The sequence below is a fragment of the Hordeum vulgare genome, chromosome 2H (assembly GCF_904849725.1).
Source record: "Hordeum vulgare subsp. vulgare chromosome 2H, MorexV3_pseudomolecules_assembly, whole genome shotgun sequence".
In the NCBI taxonomy this organism is placed as follows: domain Eukaryota; kingdom Viridiplantae; phylum Streptophyta; class Magnoliopsida; order Poales; family Poaceae; genus Hordeum; species Hordeum vulgare.
The window spans coordinates 222,566,753-222,588,333 of record NC_058519.1 but is presented as its reverse complement, the minus strand read 5'-3'; positions in this window follow the sequence as shown (position 1 = coordinate 222,588,333).

Here is a 21,581-nt window from a genome sequence, read left to right as displayed (position 1 = left end):
ACACGATGCAAGACTTTGATGATGCTCGGGATTCAGAACATGAGATGGAGGAATCTGCAAAGGCCTTCTAGGAAATGTTGGAGTCTTCAAAATGTCCTCTCCACGAGCACACTGAGCTTTGTCAACTGCATGCCATTGCACAAGTAATGGCTCTGAAGGCTCAGTTCAAGTTGGGAAGAGAATGCTATGATAATGATGACACTATTTGGATGCTTTCTACCAAAAGGCCATGTCATGCATGCAAACCTGTACCACTTTGACAAAATACTTCGTGTACTTAAGATGACCTATGAAAAGATAGATGCATGTGAGAAAGGATGTGTCTTATTTAGGAAGGAGTATGCACACTCGGACTATTGTCCCAGTTGCGAGTCTTGTACGTATCTTGTGGTAGACAACGATATGGGTGAGAAGAGGCACACCAAAATTGCAGTTAGTGTTCTTCGGTATATGCCAATCATACCAAGGCTTCAACGACTTTTGATGGTCGAAGAGATAGCCAAACAGATGACATGGCACAAATTGGGCAAAAGAACCGAACTAGGTGCAGATGGTAATAAGATGGCGGTACACACATCGGATGGGGAAGCGTGGAAACATTTCGATGGATTGCATCAGGATAAAGCGACAGATCCAAGGAATCCTCGAGTCTGCGTCGCCACAGATGGTTTTAATCCCTTCGGCATGACAACAACCCAATATAGTAGTTGGCATGTATTTGTCATTCCACTCAATCTCCCCCCCCCCCCGGCACATTATGCAAAGAATGTTGGGGAACGTTGCATGGGAAACAAAAAAAATTCCTACGCACACGAAGACCTATCATGGTGATGTCCATCTACGAGAGGAGATTTGGATCTACGTAACCTTGTAGATTGCACATCAGGAAGCGTTAAGAAATGCGGTTAATGTAGTGGAACGTCTTCACATCCCTCGATCAGCCCGACGAACCGTCCCGCGATCCGTCCCACGATCCGTCCCGATCTAGTGCCGAACGGACGTAACTTCCGCGTTCAGCACACGTACAGCTCGATGATGATCTCGGCCTTCTTGATCCAGCAAGCAAGATGGGGAAGTAGATGAGTTCTCTGGCAGCGTGATGGCGCTCCGGTGGTGGTGAGGTTCTACTCCTGCAGGGCTCCGCTCGAGCTCCGCAGAAATACGATCTGGAGGAAGAACTATGGTGTCTAGATTTAAGTTGCACGTGGCAAAAGTTGTCTCAAATCAGCCCTAAATCACCACTATATATAGGAGGGAGGGGGAGGAGGCTTTCCTTGAGGGCCAAGCCATCAAGGGTGCGCCGGCCAGGGAGGAGGAGGAGTCCTACTCCAATCCTAGTCCAACTAGGATTGGAAAGTGGAGTCCTTCCCTTCCTTCCCACCTTTCTTTTTTTTCCTTTTCTTAGGTTTTCTATCCTTGGCGCATATGTCCTCTTGGGCTGTCCCACCAGCCCACCAAGGGCTGGTGCGCCACCCCTAGGGCCTTTGGGCTTCCCCTGGGTGGGTTGCCCGCCTCCCAGTGAACATCCGGAACCCATTCGTCTGTCCCGGTACATTCCCGGTAATGCTTGAAAACCTTTCGGTAACCAAATGAAGCCATCCTATATATCAATGTTCGTTTCCGAACCATTCCGGAAACCCTCGTGACGTCCGTGATCTCATCCGAGACTCTGAACAACATTCGGTAACCACATATATAACTCAACTATACTAAAACATCATCGAACCTTAAGTGTGCAGACCCTATGGGTTCGAGAACTATGTAGACATGCCCCAAGGTAATCCTCGGTCAATATCCAATAGCGGGACCTGGATGCCCATATCGGATCCTACATATTCTCCGAAGATCTTATCGGTTGAACCTCAGTGTCTAGGATTCATATAATCCCGTATGTCATTCCCTTTGTCCTTCGGTATGTTACTTGCCCGAGATTTGCTCGTCGATATCCGCATACCTATTTCAATCTCGTTAGCGGCAAGTCTCTTTACTCGTTCTATAATACAAGATCCCGTGACTTACACTTAGTCACATTGCTTGCAAGGTTTGTGTGTGATGTTGTATTAGCGAGTGGGCCCCGAGATACCTCTCCATCACACGGAGTGACAAATCCCAGTCTTGATCCATACTAACTCAACGGACACCTTCAGAGATACCTGTAGAGCACCTTTATAGTCACCCAGTTACGTTGCGACGTTTGATGTACACAACACAAGGTATTCCTCCGGTGCCAGTGAGTTATATGATCTCACGGTCATAGGAACAAATACTTGACACGCACAAAACAATAGCAATAAAACGACACAATCAATATGCTACGTTCATAGTTTGGGTCTTGTCCATCACATGATTCTCCTAATGTTGTGATCCCGTTATCAAATGACAACACTTGCCTATGGCCAGGAAACCTTGACCATCTTTGATCAACGAACTAGTCAACTAGAGGCTCACTAGGGACAGAGTGTTGTCTATGTATCCACACATGTATTTGAGTTTCCAGTCAATACAATTCTAGCATGGATAATAAACTGTTATTATGAACAAGGAAATATAATAATAACTAATTTATTATTGCCTCTAGGGCATATTTCCAACAGTCTCCCACTTGCACTAGAGTTTATAATCTAGTTCACATCACCATGTGATTTCAAGGAATACAACACCCATATAATTCTGGGGTCTAATCACGTCTTGCTCTTGAGAGAGGTTTTAGTCAACGGTTCTGAAACTTTCAGATCCATGTGTGCTTTACAAATCTCTATGTCATCTTATAGATGCTTCTACTACGTGCTATTCGGAAATACTCCAAATATCTACTCTGTTATACGAATCTGTTTTACTACTCATAGTTATTCGGATTAGTCTCAAAGCTTGCATCGACGTAACCCTTTAGGACGAACTCTTTCAATCACCTCCATAATCGAGAAAAATTCCTTAGTCCATTAGTTAATAAGGATAACTTTTGACCGTTGTTCAGTGATTTAATCCTGGATCACTCTCTGTACCTCTTAACAGACTTGTGGCAAGGCACACATCAAGTGCGGTACACAACATGGCATACTGTAGAGTCTATGGCTAAGGCATAGGGGACGACCTTCGTCCTTTCTCTTTCTTCTGCCGTGGTCGGGCTGTTGAGTCTTACTCAAATTCACACCTTACAACACAGCCAAGAACTCCTTCTTTGCTGACCTATTTTGATCTCCTTCCAAAACTTGCCATGGCATGCATTTCATTTGAAAGTTCCGTTTAACATTTTTATCTATCTCCCTAAATCTTGATGCTCAATCTTCAAGTAGCTCTATCCAGGTCTTCCTTTGAAAAACCCCTTTCAAACAACCTTTATGCTTTACAGAAGTTCTACATTACTTCTGATCAACAATATGTCAACCACATATGCTTATCAGAAATTCTATAGTGCTCCCACTCACTTCTTTGGAAATACAAGTTTCTCATAAACCCTGTAGAAACCCAAAAGCTTTGATCATCTCATCAAAGCGAATATTCCAACTCCGAGATGCTTGCACCAGTCCATGAAAGGATCACTGGAGCTTGCATACTTGTTAGTATCCTTAGGATCGACAAAACCTTCTAATTGTATCACATACAATCTTTCCTCAAGGAAACCGTCGAGGAAACAATGTTTTGACTTCCCATGTGCAATATTTCATATACAATGTAGCAACTACTAACATAATTCCAACATACTTTTAGCATAGCTACGAGTGAGAAAGTCTCATCATAGTCAACTCTTTGATCTTGTCAGAAACATCTTTGCGACAAGTCAATCTTTTATTAATGGTGACTTCTCACCATCATCGTTTGTCTTCCTTTCAAAGATTCATCTGTACTTAATAGTAATACTACCATCAAGTAGTTCTTCCAAAGTCTACACTTTGTCTTCATACATGGATCCTCTCTCGGATTTCATGGCCTCCAGCCATTTGTCGGAATCTGGGCCCACCATCGCTTCTCCGTAGCTCGTAGGTTCATTGTTGTTCAAAAACATGACCTCCAAGACAGGGTTACTATACCACTCTGTAGTAGTACGCGATCTTTGTCGACCTACGAGGTTTTTATTAACTTGATCCAAAGCTCTAATGATCACCATCATTAGCTTCCACTTCAATTGGTGTAGGCGCCGCAGGAACATCTTCCTGCGCCCTGCTACACACTGGTTGAAGTGACAGTTCACTAACATCATCAAGTTCCACCACCCTCCCACTCAATTCTCTCGAGATAAACCTTTCCTTGAGAAAGGACCCGTTTCTAGAAACAAACATTTTGCTTCCGGATCTGAGATAGGAGATGTATCGAACTGTTTTGGATATCCTATGAAGATGCATTTATCCGCTTTGGGTTTGAGCTTTATTAGACTGAAACTTTTTCACATAAGCATCGCAGCCCCAAAGTTTCAAGAAGCGACAGCTTAAGTTTCTCCAAACCATAGTCTATACTGTGCCATCTCAACGGAAATACGCGGTGCCCTATTTAAAGTGAATGCGGTTGTCTTTAATGCATAACCCATAAAGGATAGTGGCAATTTGATAAGATACGTCATAGTATGCACCATATCAAATAGGGCGTGGCTATGACGTTTAGACACACCATCACACTATGGTGTTCTTGGTGGCATGAATTGCGAAACAACTTCCACATTATCTTAACTGTGTACCAAAACTCGCAACTCACATATTCATCTCTATGATCATATCATAGCTAGTTTATCCTCTTGTCATGACGATCTTCACTCTGAAATAGCTTTGAACTTTTCAATATCTCAGACTTGTGATTCATTAAGTAATTACTCCTGTATCTACTCAAATCGTCAGTGAAGTAAGAACATAACGATATCCAATGCGTGCCTCAGCAAGTAATACACATCAAAAATGTATTACTCCCAACAAGTAACTCTATTGTTCCATGTGGTATGATTTGCATGTCTCAAGTGATTCAAAATCAAGTGAGTCCAAACGATCCATCTGCATGGAGTTTCTTCATGCGTTTATACCAATAGGTATGGTTTGCATGTCTCAAATGTTTCAAAAATCAGTTAGTACAAAGATCCATCACTATGGAGCTTCTTCATGCACTTTATACCGACATGACTCAAGCAGCAGTGCCACAAGTAAGTTGTACTATCATTACTACTTTGTATCTTTTGGCACCAATATTATGAACATGTGTAACACTACGATCGAGATTCAATAAACCATTGAAGGTAATTATTCAATTAAACAGAATAACCATTATTCTCTTTGAATGCATAATCGTGTTCTAATAAACACGATCCAATCATGTTCATGCTCAATGGAAACACCAAATAACAATTATTTAGGTTTAACACCAATCACGATAATAGAGGGAGCGTGCGATGTTTGATCATATCAACGTTGGAAACACTTCCAACACTTATTGTCACCTCGCCTTTAGGTAGTCTCCGTTTATTCCGTAGCTTTTATTTCGAGTTACTAATCACTTAGAAACCCAACCGGTATCTAATACCCTTGTGCTACTAGGATTACTAGTAAAGTACACATCAATATCATGTATATCAAATATACTTCTGTCGACTATGCCATCCTTCTTATCTACCAAGTATCTGGGGTAGCTCCGCCTCAGTGACCGTTCCTCTCATAACAGAAGCACTTAGTCTCGGGTTTGGGTTCAATCTTGGGTTTCTTCATTAGAGCAGCACCTTGGTTTGCCGTTTCATGAAGTATCCCTTCTAGCCCTTGCCCATTCTTGAAACTAGTGGTTTTACTAACCATCAACAATTGGTGCTCCTTCTTGATTTCTACTTTCCCAGTGTCAAACAATGTGAATCTCTCAGGATCATCATATCTATCATTGATATGTTATAGTTCATCACGAAGCTTGATACATCTCCAACGTATCTATAATTTTTGATGGCTTCATGCTATTATCTTGTCAAACTTTGGATGTTTTGTATGCCTTTTATATATTTTTTGGGACTAACTTATTAATTCAGTGCCATGTGCCAGTTCCTGTTTTTCCCATGTTTTTGACCCCTTTCAGAGGGGATTTTGAAACGGAGTCCAAGGAAGAAAATCCCCGAAAAGATTTTTTCTGGAACGGAAGAAGATCGAGAAGCTTGGGAGCCAAGGCAGGGGAGCCTTAGGGGCCCCACAAGCCCCCAACCCGCGGCTAGGGGGGAGGGCGCGCCATCCAGGCTTGTGGTCCCCCTGGACGCCCTTTGCCCTAGGTCTTTTGCCTATATATTCCCATAAATTCCAGAAAAAATCAGGAGATCATCGAAAGTACTTTTCCGCCGCCGCAAGCTTCCGTCTCCGCAAAATCCCATATGGGGCACGTTTTGGTGCCCTACCGGAGGGGGGATTCAGATACGGAGGGCTTATTCATCAAAACCATGACCTCACGGATGATGCATGAGTAGTTCACCATAGACCTACAGGTCAATAGTTAGTAACTAGATGGCTTCTTCTCTCTCTTGGATCTTCAATACATAGTTCTCCATGATCTTCATGGAGATCTATCAGATGTAATCTTCTTTTGCGGTGTGTTTGTCGAGATCCGATGAACTGTGGATTTATGATCAGATTATCTATGAATCTTATTTGAGTTCCTTCTGATCTCTCTTATGCATGATTTCATATCCTTGTAATTCTCTTCGAGTTGTGGGTTTTGTCTGGCCAACTAGATCTCTGATTCTTGCAATGGGAGAAGTGCTTGGTTTTGGGTTCATACCGGGGGGTGACCTCACCCAGTGACAGAAGGGGTTGCAAGGCACGCATCGTGTTGTTGACATCAAGGGTAAAAAGATGGGTTTTTCATCATTGGTTTGAGATTATCCCTCTACATCATGTCATCTTGCTTAAAGCGTTACTCTGTTCGATATGAACTCAATACACTAGATGCATGCTGGATAGCAGTCGATGTGTGGAGTAATAGTAGTAGATGCAGAAAGTATCGGTCTACTTGTCTCAGACGTGATGCCTATATGTATGATCATTGCCTTAGATATCGTCATGACTTTGCGCGGTTCTATCAATTGCGCGACAGTAATTTGTTCACCCACCATAACACTTCCTATTTTGAGAGAAGCCTCTAGTGAACACTATGGCCCCGAGGGTCTACTCCACACCATATTTTTAGCTTTATACTTTTTACTTCGTTGCACTTTCCGCCTTCAGATTTCACTTTGCAAACAATCTTCAAGGGTGCAAGCTTGTTTGTGTTTGCGCAGGTACTCTGGACTTGACAAGACCCTCCTTCTGGATCGATGCCATGGTTCTCAAACTGAGGGAAATACTTACTACTCCTGTGCTGCATCACCCTTTCCTCTTCAAGGGAAAAACCAACGCAAGCCCAACCTCTGTCGACGTGTCAATTTCTGGCGCTGTTGTCTGTGGGATAGTAGAAGAATTTCTGGCGCCGTTGCCGGGGAGGAAGATCAAGTCAAGAACTCATCCAAGTAGGTGTCGCAAACTCATCTCTTGCATTTACTTTGTTTGCGAGTTTCCTCTCGTTTTCCTCGCCCCCACTTCGCCAATTTTCCTTTTTTCGTTTGCCTTTTTCGTTCGCCCTTTTCTCTCGCTTGCTTTCTGTTCTCTTGTGTGCCATGTGCCTTCAATATGCTTGCATCTTTGCTTGCTGAAAATCTAGTGATATGGATCCTCATCCACTTGCTAATCTCTTTAAGAGATCCAATTATGTTGATCCAATTGCTAGTGAGTTGAGTGCACTTGACTATCTTTATGGAGTTTTTCTTGAGATGTGTGAATCTCAAAATTGTGAAATTTATGAAGTGATTCACGAGGGCTCTTGGATGAAAAGCATGATTGAAATGGTTTCACTATAAATTCTATTAGTGGCAATCGTGCTAAAAGTATGCAAAACCCTATGCTTGGGGATGCTAGTTTTCCTATGTCCACTACTTGTTGCAATGATCATGAGTGGGGCGATGATTTTTCTTATGATCTTGAAATTTTGTTTCAGCCTCATGATGAATATGATATTTGCAATATTATTGAAAGTGGGTTTGGAGAAGTCATGACTTTGGTTGATGATAATCCCACTATTTTTGAAGAGCATCAACTTTGCATGCATGTGGATCATGAAAAGAATATCATATGTGTTAGAGCATATATCTCCATATGTGGTTTTGGTAATTGATGACAATTCCTATGGACTAATGGTTGCCTTAAGTTATATTTATAGGATTTGTCCGTAGGCACTTCTTAAAGTCCATCTGTTGGGCTCAAGGAGTTTATGTGATGACCAAGGTGGTATTCAAGGTATTATCCAAAGAATGGTCATAGAGACACATGGTTGATCAAGATCTCAGACAAAGAGTAAATCAAGATGATCAACACACAAAGCGTACAAGATGTACCGAGAGGGATCAAGTGATCCCATGGTATGGTAAGCATTGTCCATTACGTGTTTGTGTACTAACCCATGGTCTTCGTGAGAGACCTATGTGGGGGTTAGGTGTGTTTCCATGGGCTTGCGTCAAAGGGAAGATCTCATACAACCCATGAAGTATGATGTCAAGTTGTGATCGTATTATCCAAAGAATGGTCATAGAGACACATGGTTGATCAAGATCTCAGACAAAGAGTAAATCAAGATGATCAACACACAAAGCGTACAAGATGTACCGAGAGGGATCAAGTGATCCCATGGTATGGTAAACATTGTCCATTACGTGTTTGTGTACTAACCCATGGTCTTCGTTAGAGTTCTATGTGGGGGTTAGGTGTGTTTCCATGGGCTTGTGTCAAAGGGAAGATCTCATACAACCCATGAAGTATGACGTCAAGTTGTGATCGTATTATCCAAAGAATGGTCATAGAGACACATGGTTGATCAAGATCTCAGACAAAGAGTAAATCAAGATGATCAACACACAAATCGTACAAGGTGTACAGAGAGGGATCAAGTGATCCCAAGGTATGGTAAGCATTGTCCATTACGTGTTTGTGTACTAACCCATGGTCTTCGTGAGAGTTCTATGTGGGGGTTAGGTGTGTTTCCATGGGCTTGCGTCAAAGGGAAGATCTTATACAACCCATGAAGTATGACGTCAAGTTGTGATCGTCATCAAGATTGCGATGTGCAAGTTCAAGTGGATCAGCACGAAGATATCATGCTTGAATCTTGCCGTCCATTGTGGTGGCAATGGACTTGTGAAGATATGCTGAAGAGTGGCTCACCCATAGTGAGTATGGGGGAGCAATCAATTAGTCTTCATCAAGCCAACGCAATCAAGAAAGGTGGTCCATCTTCAGGAAGCCAAGATCATCATCATCTAGCTCAAGAGGACGAGGTGCAAGGTATAGGTTTGCCCTTGATAGGTTTTCTGTTTAGGATAGATTGCTATACTATCAAGGGGGGCTCTGAAGTGAGTAGCTTGATCGTATCGTTTGTTGAGAGCTCAAACCATTTGCATCCTTGCATCATACTTCTTGGTTCTTGTTTGGTGTTTCTCTTTGTGAATTTTAGAGCTTATGGTCATCTTCGTGACAAGCTCGAGTTCATCGAAGACGGAGTCCATATGCATCTACTATGATGTTTTCGATGTTGGAGTTTTTGCCAGTTCTTCATTCATAGAGGACTCACATCTCTATATCATTGGCATTTTCATATCTGCATGGTCTTAAGTTCTCCATGGGAAACAAAAATTTTCCTACGCACACGAAGACCTATCATGGTGATGTCCATCTATGAGAGGAGATTTGGATCTGCGTACCCTTGTAGATTGCACAGCAGGAAGCGTTAAGAAACACGGTTGATGTAGTGGAATGTCTTCACGTCCCTCGATCGGCCCCACGAACCGTCCCACAAACTGTCCCACGATCCGTCCCGATCTAGTGCCGAACGGATGGCACCTCCGCGTTGAGCACACGTGTAGGTCGACGATGATCTCGACCTTCTTGATCTAGCAATCAAGACGGAGAAATAGATGAGTTCTCCGGCAGAGTGACGGAGCTCCGGTGCTGGTGAGGATCTACTCCTGCAGGGCTCCGCCCGAGCTCCACAGAAATACAATCTAGAGGAAGAATTATGGTGTCTATATCTGAGTTGCACATGGCAAAAGTTGTCTCAAATCAGCCCTAAATCACCACTATATATAGGAGGGAGGGGGAGGAGGCTTGCCTTGAGGGCCAAGCTCTCAAGGGTGCGCCGGCCAGTGAGGAGGAGGATTCCTACTCCAATCCTAGTCCAACAAGGATCGGAAAGTGGAGTCCTTCCCTTCCTTCCCACCTTTTTTTTCCTTTTCTTTAGTTTCCTATCCTTGGCGCATAGGCCCTCTTGGGCTGTCCCACCAGCCCACCAAGGGCTGGTGCGCCACCCCTAGGGCCTTTGGGCTTCCCCCGGGTGGGTTGCCCCTTCCCAGGGAACATCCGGAACCCATTTGTCACTCCCCGTACATTCCCGGTAATGACCGAAAACCTTCCGGTAACCAAATGAAGCCATCCTATATATCAATCTTCATTTCCGGACCATTCCGGAAACCCTCGTGATGTCCGTGATCTCATCCGGGACTCCGAACAACATTCAGTAACCACATATATAACTCAACTATACTAAAACATCATCGAACCTTAAGTGTGCAGACCCTGCGGGTTCGAGAACTATGTAGACATGCCCCGAGGTACTCCTCGGTTAATATCCAATAGCGGGACCTGGATGTCCATATTGGATCCTACATATTCTCCGAAGATCTTATCGGTTGAACCTCAGTGTCAAGGATTCATATAATCCCGTATGTCATTTCTTTTGTCCTTCGGTATGTTACTTGGCCGAGATTTGATCGTCGGTATCCGCATATCTATTTCAATCTCGTTACCGGCAAGTCTTGTTACTCGTTTCGTAATACAAGATCCCCTGACTTACACTTAATCACATTGCTCGCAATGCTTGTGTGTGATATTGTATTACCGAGTGGGCCCCGAGATACCTCTCCGTCACACGGAGTGACAAATCCCAGTCTTGATCCATACTAACTCAACGGACACCTTTGGAGATACCTGTAGAGCACCTTTATAGTCACCCAGTTACGTCGCGAAGTTTTATGCACACAAGGTATTCCACCGGTGCTAGTGAGTTATCTCATGGTCATAGGAACAAATACTTGACACATAGAAAACAATAGCAATAAAACGACACGACCAATATGCTACGTTCATAGTTTGGGTCTTGTCCATCACATGATTCTCCTAATGATGTGATCCCGTTATCAAGTGGCAACACTTGCCTATGGCCAGGAAACCTTGACCATCTTTGATCAACGAACTAGTCAACTAGAGGCTCACTAGGGACAGAGTGTCGTCTGTGTATCCACACATGTATTTGATCCAATCAATACAATTCTAGCATGGATAATAAACGATTATTATGAACAAGGAAATATAATAATAACTAATTTATTATTGCCTCTAGGGCATATTTCCAACAAAGAAAGAACATATTACTGATGTTGATAATTACAGGGCCCAATTATCCGGGGAAGAATATGAATGTGTACATGCAGCCGCTTAAGGATGAATTGCAAGAAGCTTGGGATAATGGGGTCAAGACATACGATGCCGCTAGAAAAGAAAACTTCAAAATGCATGTGTGGTACATGTACTCTATGCATGACTTCTCGATGTATGCGTTATTCTCTGGATGGTGTGTGCATGGAAGGTTCCGGTGCCTCACATGCAAGGCAACTCTTCAATTTCATTGGTTGCAGGAGGGTCGGAAGTATTCTTACTTTGACTTGCATAAACAGTTCCTGGATCCTGACCATCAGTCCAGAAAATACAAGAAGAACTTTACCAAAGGTAAAGCTGTCAAAAACTTGGCACCACCTGCATTGACAGGCCAACAGATCCTGGATCAGTTAAACGCCCTCGAGCCTGATCCAGAGCGTCCAGGGTATTTCAAGGGGTATAATTCAAAACATGCATGGACTCACAAGCCATGCTTGTGGGATCTGCCTTACTTCGAAGACCACCTTCTTCCACACAATATCGACATGATGCACACTGAAAAGAATATCGGAGAGGCTATTTGTGGTACATTGTTCAACATAGATGGGAAGACAAAGGATAATACTAAGGAGTCGATCAAGAGGAACTATGTAATAGACCGTTACAAAACATGCGAGAAGGCAAAGGAAAGCAGAATTGGTCGGCGCCAAAGGCCTGGTTCAGTCTTGGAAGGCCAGCTATGAGGGAAATTATCGTGTGGGTCAAAATGCACTTGATGTTCCCCCATGGGTATGCAGCGAATCTAAAGAGGGGAGCGAGTATTGAAAAATTAAAAATCTTTGGTCTCAAGAGTCATGATTGGCACATATGGCTTGAGCGGGTAATGCCGGTGATGTTACGTGGCTTTATTCCTGAGGATGAATGGCTAGTAGTGGCGGAGCTGAGTTATTTCTTCCATGTTCTTTGTGCGAAAGAAATGTCGCGTGGTGTGGTAGATAACATGGAGGACTTTGCACCGGAGTTGTTGTGCAAGTAAGAGAAGATCTTTCCGCCGGGCTTCTTTAATCCAATGCAGCATTTGACTTTACATCTACCGACCAGGCAAGATTGGGTGGGCTCGTGGAAAATAGTTGGTGCTATGCCACTGAGAGGATGCAGAAGACGCTTCGAGCTAAATGTAAAAATAATCATAGAATTGAAGCATCGATGGTTGAGGCATTCATTACTGAGGAGGTGGAAAACTTTGTGACAACACACTACGAAGCCAAAAGTCATCATTTGCATAATCCGAAGCCTCGGTACAATGATGCAGACCCTAAAAAAGGTGGATCCAACCTCAGCCTATTCAAAGGGAAGCTCACACCAGCTGATGCTTTGAACCAATAACGTTGGATGTCGAAGAATGGCGGAACATTTCGTTGTATATCTTTAAAAACCTAAAAGAAGTGCGACCATACATCGAGTAAGTTGTCACACCCTGTTTTTGCTACCACTTTCTTTGTAATGCAAAAATCTGAGCTTGTTAAAACTTTTTCAAAACTAATGATGTGAGTGCCATGTTTTTCACTAAAAGACCTGTGTGATGATCATGTGATGATAAAACCCCAATTCACAATATTGAATTGTTTTCAAAACCTTCTTCTTGTTTCTGATCAGGGTAAAACCCTACTTTGAGTTGCACTACTTGCCCTTAATGGCAAGATTGGTCTCTACCCAAAGTTGGTGATCTAATTTTAACTTATTTTAGTATTTGAAAACCATAAAAATAATTATTTTTAGAATTGTTTTCGTAATTTATTTACATGTCCATTTCTGAGGCGAGAAATGGTATTCCTACATGGAAAAATACTATTCTGCCTTAGAAAAATCCGATTAAATTTGAGGATGATGAGAAGAACATATATTTTCCATACATAGGATTTTAAACCCCTATTTTTATTATAATTATTTGAGTAAAATCCTGAAAATCATTTCTGTATGTTTTGACCTTTTGAAATATTCCCAAGAAAATTCCAGTGGTAAGCCTAGGCCATATTTGGTGTCCACATAAAATATCACCTTGATCCAAGGTGAATAAGGACCCCAAATAACCCAAAAACCCCTTGTGTCCAGATTGGAGTTAGAGGGTTCCACACCAAAAATTTGTCCTATGATGATGAAACTTTGCAGGAATGCTTAATACATCAAATGAGGGTTCCACACAAAAAATGAGATTTGCGGGACTTAGTTTGCCCACACTCTCTTTGGAAGGGACAGATCTGGTCAAATAGTGGTGTTTTCAAGTTTACAAAGCTAAACTTGTCCAATGGAGCCCAAACTTGGTGAAACCCCAAATTTTAGCACCAAGCCCAAACCTGTTAAGTTGAAGCACCAGTGGTGGGGTGCAACCCCCTCAAACCACTGTCAAGAACCTTGTGATAGATGGGAAAAAGCCGTCTTAGCCACAGCTAAACCCAACCCCTTTGCTCCAAACTCATAGATTAGGTGGCCAGTATCAATGCCTAACCCCAGTCAACCGGCCCCTCACTGGTTCAAAGTGGAAATGCCAAAAACCCCGATCTAAGCTTCAGTTCAAGGCTGACAACACCAGTATTTCTTGTCTCCCTTGACCAGCCGAATCTCCCAGGAGACCCAAACGGCTAGCCTCACTCCCAGCCAGTGCCAGGACATGCTAGACACGTCCAAAGTGCCTCAGAGCGGATCAACATGCCGTGGCATGCCAAAACTGCGCTCTGGGCGCGCTACAGGAAGCCACCGAGGTGGGGGCGACGCTCTCGGCCAGTTCCAACCTCCCCCGAGGTGTCCAACCTCTTCCTCGACAACCCCTCTGCGTCGAGCAACCCCCGGGGCCCCTCCTCTCCCGCGCTAGAACTCGTGCGACGCATGCCCGTGCACACCAGAACCGGGCAAGGTTGCGCGGCCACGGATGCTCGACTCCTCTCTCTCTCCCTCTGTTGCAGATGGTTCTGGCAGTCCAAAACCACGTCCTTAGACCATGGTTTCGACCCCAACTCCTCCCTACACCCCATGCGTGCCACGGTGAGTCATCGGCGCTCCCGAATCGGCTCACGTCACCGCCCTATTTATAGCCCTCCGTCTCGCTCCTACACCCCCCAGATAGCTTCACCACGACCACTAGCACCTCCCTAGCCACCCCAGCAAGCCCGCAAAGCCCCGGTGCTCGAGATCGACCAAGGCCCCTCCGCCTAGGAGCTCCGGTCAATCTCTGGCTACACGACGGCTCATGCGTCCCTCGACTCACCAAAATGATTCCCTCGACCCGAGGAAGGTTTCCCCCAACTTCCCCAAGAATTTACGTGCCCCTAGCTGCCTCCTCGAGAACCTCCTGAAACTCCTCCGCCGCGGCCTCGTCGTCGCCGGCGAACCCTTGCCTCTCCGTCGTTGTTCCGACCACCAGCAGGTAGGCGGCACCATGCTGAGCCCATTTTTGTCCTCGTTGGGGCTTGAGAACGTCGGCAGCCTCGTCGGCGTGATCATCCTCCTCTCTGGCCAAAGGTAGGAGACGACCCCGACAGGTGTGCCCCACCTGTCGGTGGCCCAGCTCCCTCCCCCGCATAGCCCGCAGCCGCTGACCACAGGCCCCCGCACGTTAGGTTTAAACCTGACGGTGCGCGCGCCTGGGCAGGCTGTCGGCTGGCCTTGGGCCGGCCCAGTTCCAGGTCGAGCTAGGCCAAGGACTTAGCCCATTTTTCTTTTATTTTTAAAATCTGATTTCTAAGATATTTATAAAAACATTTAACTAGTGTAAAAATATAACTTTTCCACTGTTATTCTTCTAAAAATATGTAGTATTTAATAAGACCTTGGGATGAATTTTTCTACAACTATTCTGTTTTACATTAATAAAATGGACTAAATTGGAATTGTTTTGCTTCTGTTTGGTTGATTTTAAAAATGTTCCTTCATTGGAAACAGAGACAAATATTTTCCTAAAGAACAACTTAGATTTATCAGTAATAAAGAACATTCTTAAATTGACTTTGTGATCTGTTTTTGAGTGAGCTATTTCTTATTTATTCTTTTGACGACGATAGAAAATCCGTGTGACGAGGGAATCGGAGCGGAAGACCTCAAAGACCCCAGATATCTAGCTGACCAAGGCAAGCAGCCCTTTGACCATGACTGAGCATATATTATATTGCATGTTAAGATAGCAAGTATTTCCGTTGCATATGATCATAAGTTCCGGTAAATTATTTGATGTGACGTTACCGATGGCTCCTCCGGAGCACATGCATTGAGCTTGATCCTACCCCCCTTTGAGGATCACGCTATTATCATGTTGACAAGTAATGCTAGAGTAAATAGCATGAGCATGTTGTTGGTATAAATCAAAGATGTTTGATAACCCCGTCGGGTGCCACTAATGCCCGAGGGTGATGATGAGTTAGGTGGCCACTTTTGGTGAAGTGGTGCACCGGGTATTTTGAGTGAGTATAGTTTCGGAAATGGGATTAGATATATGATGTGTCGACCGTCCCAACCTTACCAGTACGACCACGTTACCCCTTATGGGACGGGGCTATGTTGATTACTCTGGTCGGTGCTAGCAAAGAGCCACATTACTAGTGGAGGGAGTGATGTGTGGTCACTCTCGTGATGGGGTCGTGCCAGGTAGCACGACTATGCCATTTTTATGAGTTCCAGGCACACCGTTGGTCCCCGCATGGTTGATACTGTCCAGAGTCGGTGCTCGTAAGACATACAACATGTGGGCTGGATACCAATCGAGTGGACCTCTTTGTCTAGTATCGTCAGGGGAAAGGTATTGATCGGGTAGTTACCTCGGGTATGAAATATACCACGAGTCGTGGATGACACGGAAGTTTCCCGGATCTCGTGGGTCCAGCGTACTACCTGTGTAGAGTGTAAAACTATTCGAATAGCCGTGTCCATGGTCAAGGACAGTTGCGTGGTGCTGCTTAAACTACGTCAAGTTATTTCCGCATAAACCAAGTGTGTGTGTGAGTTGTGCTAAAAAGGAGTTATTATGAAAGCAACGATATGACCAAGCTTGGTGACTTGGCATATAGGGTGAACCCGGATGGTTCAGCCCTGAGCAGATATATTGATATCTGTAACCTATTCTTCAAAAGTAATTCTTTAACTTGATGCATATTCATGATCATTCCACCAAGATGAATTACACCAAAGATGCATGTTATTGTTATCCTGCACTTTCAATGTTCATATCATGGGCTGTTTGCGAGTACATTCAAAGTACTCATTGGCTTGCCACTGGTTATATTATTGACCAGACATGGAGGGACCGGAGTTTGGAGATGCGTACGTCTTCGGAGACGCCCTACCAACTAGGACGCTTCCGAGTCAGAATGCCTGTCGGTGTAGGCTTGATGGCATGGGCACCCACTTCGCCCCTATGATTTCCGCTATTAGTTTTATCAGTGTGATTTGGCCTTAGGCCCAAACTTGTGAACTTGACCATTCGGTCATGTGATGTAATAATTCGGTACTCGGATGTAAGACTCTTATTATTTCAGTGACTGTGTGTTCGGTGAGAACTAATCTCTGGGATCACTGAGCATGATCATTCGAGGATCTCGACTTGTAAGTCGGGGTCCCCACAGAGCTGGTATCAGAGCCATCCTGACTATAAGGAAGCCTTAGGTAGCATGGACGATAGCAAAGACGACTAGTGCACATAGACCTTAACCTGAGATTCTGCACCCACTAAGAACTTTCTAACCCTCTCCTCTACATCTTGTAGATGGCCGCCGTACCTGAGATGCTTCTGGAGACAAGCTTTCCTCTACTTTTGAGTGATATGCTCGAGAAGTGCCAACTATGCCGCACGCCCATCTTCCTCTACCACGAGCACCGGGTCAACGCCGACACTAAGGAATATCATGTGGACGTGATAGAGAAGACTAATGACTCCCCGACTAGTTGGTTCTTTGAAGAACCATAGATGGAGGATTTGATGTTGGCAGTGGAGACCGCAGCACGAGAGGCGCTCGTGCAACTCCGCGACATCCTTCCCGAGATGGCTGATGAGCCAGCTACTCGTCACCTACCCTTCGTTAAGGACGGGGTAGACGGGAGTTGGACACTCAACCCATCTTCCGAGGACGGGACGCCACTGAGGTTTCAGACCTACTTCAGTCTCTCCTCCGACACTTTGACGCACCTTTTGATCAAAGAGTCAACTAAGATTCGTCGAGAGCTGCACCAAGTCAAGGATCTGGTTCACACAGAGAAGATGAAGAACCGCAAGGTGAAAAAGGAAGGAGCACTCGAAGGACCACCTGGCTTCGCCTTCCGAGGAGGAATACCACCGATTCAAGCCACTCCTCTCCAGAGTCGTCGTCTGACCGCGGAAGAATACACCGAACTCTTCGCTACCTCGCCAACCAAGAGACACCGTGATGGTCCGCTTCCTTCTCCTACTCCTTCAAAGAAGGGAAGCACTGATGAAGATGAAGATGAAGATGAAGATGAAGACGAAGATCCCGCAGAACCCGCTTATGAGACCGCACAGTCTGCCGCTTAGCATTAGTAGCGTAGGTAATTAGGAGTACTCCCCGAGCGTAGGAGTTCAGGTATCGGTTCAGTGAACCATGAGTGTTGTGTAAGAATGTGGGATGCAAGGCGCATTCTGCCTTAGGAAGCTTGTGAGCGACTACATCGCTTGTTTTAGACTAATGCATTAGCTTTCCAAAAACCTTTGGCTTAAATTTTTTACACTAGCACAGCACGAGACCCCTCTTTACTAGAGCATCATCCCTTATGATTCAGCCAGTGCGACAAATTGACATGTCTACTCCGTGATAGGATGGTGAATGCAACTCGCAACAGCACCTTCGGCAACCCCGGCTCTGCCTCCTCAGGACAACAACAGGGGTCCGGAGGGGAAGATCAAGCTGGAGATCACCACGAGCAGCAAGACAATGTTCCACCGCACCACCTCCTCCTGAAAGCTTGACTATGGCTCAGTTCCTTCAAGCTTTTCGAGAGGAACGTCAAGCCAACAATGCCGCTGTTCAGCAGCTGGCTTAAACCTTGGTGAACAAGCTGCCGCAGAACGGGAATGGCAATGGTTGTTCTACTCTCTCTGAGTTCATGCGAACTACGCCACCCATATTCACGAAGACGATTGAACCGTTGGATGCCGATGACTGGATCCGTACTATCGAAGACCTCCTCGCGCTGGTCAAATGCACTGATGATCATGAGAAGGTCCTCTATGCTTCTCACTGTCTCAGTGGCACAACCAGAGCTTGGTGGGTTGGATTTCAGATCATGCGAGTAGGGCAAGTCATCACTTGGGTTGTGTTCAAAGATGGATTCCGCGCTGCTCACATTCCTCCTCGAATGATGACCATTAGGAAGCGGTAATTCCGAGCCTTAAGGCAAGGCAGTGGATCTGTTAAGCAGTATTTGCAGAAGTACAACCTCCTGTCAAGATACGCACCTGAAGACGTCAACACGGAGGCCGCCAAAGTGGAACGCTTTATGGAAGGACTGCAGCAGTCACTAGTATCAGCTGGTTGTTTGTGAATGCGGGATCTTCAGCGATCTGGTTAATAAGGCCCTAATGTTGGAAGACAAGCGTCGTGCTATGGACGACACCCGTAAGCGGAAGCTAATGGGTAGTGGAGGACCGAGTAACCCGAAGCCACGCCCATGGTAGTCCGCTCCAGCAAGACCCAATTATTAGCAGCAGGAGTACAAGTATCCAACATTTCGCCAGAACTACCAGCCTCAGCAGCACGTCAACACCAAGCCAGCAATCAAACCACCGAATAACCGCGGAGTCAAGACCAATCTTCCAGCACAAGTTACCTATTTTGGATGTGGGCAAACAGGGCACTATTCCAGGCAGTGTCCCAATAAGAAGCCCGACGCACCGCGCCCAATGCTCCAAATCAAGGCCAAGGAGCACCAGGCAGGAATGAGGCTCCCCACAATCAGTAGTATCACACCAAGGGGAGGATTAATCATATTTCTGCCGAAGAGGCGCAGGAAGACCCGGACTGCATTCTGGGTACGTTCCTCGTCAACTCCACCCCAGCAATAGTATTGTTTGATTGTGGTGCTTCACATTCTTTTGTTACAAAAAGATTTGCGGAAAAATGTGGTTTAAAACCTACCGTGCTTCGCGGGCATATGACAATTCAAACTCCGGGAGAAATATTGAGGACCAACCTAGGATGTAGGAAGGTCGGAGTAGTTATCAATGGGACGATCTTCTCAGCCGATCTCATTGTGCTTAAGTCGCAAGGCCTAGAAGTAATTCTCCGCATGGATTGGTAGGCCAAGCATGAAAGCATCTTGGACTGTGCCAACAGGCCCATTACCATGACAAGCGACCAAGGGGTAAAAGTCAAGTATGTCTCTGATCCAGTACCCGCTCGAGTGCCACGGGTTAACAGCTTGTCAGAGGTAGAACTCGATCAAGTGCCAATAGTCTGTGAGTACCCGTACGTCTTTCCTGATAAGCTACCAGGAATGCCTCCTGACCAAGCCATCGAGTTCATGATTGAGCTCATGCCCGGATCAAGGCCTATCTATAAGAAGCCTTACAGGATGGGATCCGAAGAGCTAGCGGAGTTGAAGAAGCAGCTAGATGAGCAACTCAGGAAAGGGTTTATTCGTCCGAGTGCGTCCCCTTTGGGATCACCTGTTCTTTTCGTGTCCAATAAGGATGGAACCATCAGACTCCGCGTAGATTACGGTTCTTTCATTGAGGTCACGATCAAGAACAAGTATCCACTCCCCAAGATTGAAGACTTGTTTGATCAGTTAAATGGAGCTAAGGTATTCTCCAAGATCGACCGCCGATCTGGATATTACCAATTGAAGATCCTACCCGAAGACATACCCAAGACTGCGTTCATGACCCGGTACGGTATGTACGAATGCACTGTCATGTCTTTTGGATTGACTAATGCCCCAGCTTACTTCATGTACCTCCTGAACAAGGTCTTCATGGAATACCTGGATAAGTTTTTCTGTCGTATTCATTGATGACATATTAATCTTTTCCAAGTCCGAAGAAGAGCATGAACAAGACTTGAGGTTAGTGTTCGAAAAGCTTCGAGAGCACCAACTTTATGCCAAGTTCAGCAAGTGCAATTTTGGCTGAATGAAGTTGGATTCTTGGGTCATACCATGACAGCAAGTGGATTGGCAGTTGATCCCTCGAAGATTACTATGGTAACCAACTGGGAATCGCCAATTGATGTGAAGGAAGTCAGGAGTTTTCTCGGACTTGCGGGATATTACCGCAAGTTTGTAGAAGGATTCTCCCGCATCGCTCGACCTATGACACAGCTCTTGAAGAAGGGCAAGAAGTTCGAATGGACGCCGGAGTGTTAAGCAAGCTTCCAAGAATTGAAGAAGAGGTTAACTACCGCCCCGGTATTGGGCACTCCAGATATCAGCAAGGAGTTCGTGATATATTGTGATACCTCCAGGACCGGGCTCGGTGGGGTTCTAATGCAGGATGGCAGAGTTGTGGCATATCTGTCACGACAAATGCGCCCGCATGAGGAGAACTATGCCACCCATGATCTCGAGTTGGCAGCAGTAGTGCATGCCCTGAAGACATGGCGACATTACCTTTTGGGGAAGCGATGTGAAATATACACTGACCACAAAAGTCTAAAGTATATCTTCACCCAAAGGGAATTGAATATGAGGCAACGAAGATGGTTGGAGTTAATCAAAGACTATGACCTCAGCATTCAACATCACCCCGGTAAGGGCAATGCAGTGGCTGATGCCTTAAGCCGGAAGACCAGCACCTTGAACGTCATGCTCAAGCAAAGGCAACCTACCTTGTACGAGGAATTGGAAAACTTCAGTTTGGAGCTAGTAGAATCAGGATTCCTACCTAACCTCGAAGTCAAACTGACGCTGGTTGATGATATCCAGGAGGCCTAGAAGGGTCATAAGAGCATTGAAGGCATCAAGAAGAAGATCCAAGAAGGCAAGGCCCCAGGGTTCTCGGTGGATGAACAAGGAGTAGTGTGGTTTGGGAAACGTTTGTGCGTACCCAACAAGGCTGAACTCAAGGGCTTGATCCAACATGAAGCACATGATACACCCTACTCTATTCACCCCGGTGGTACCAATATG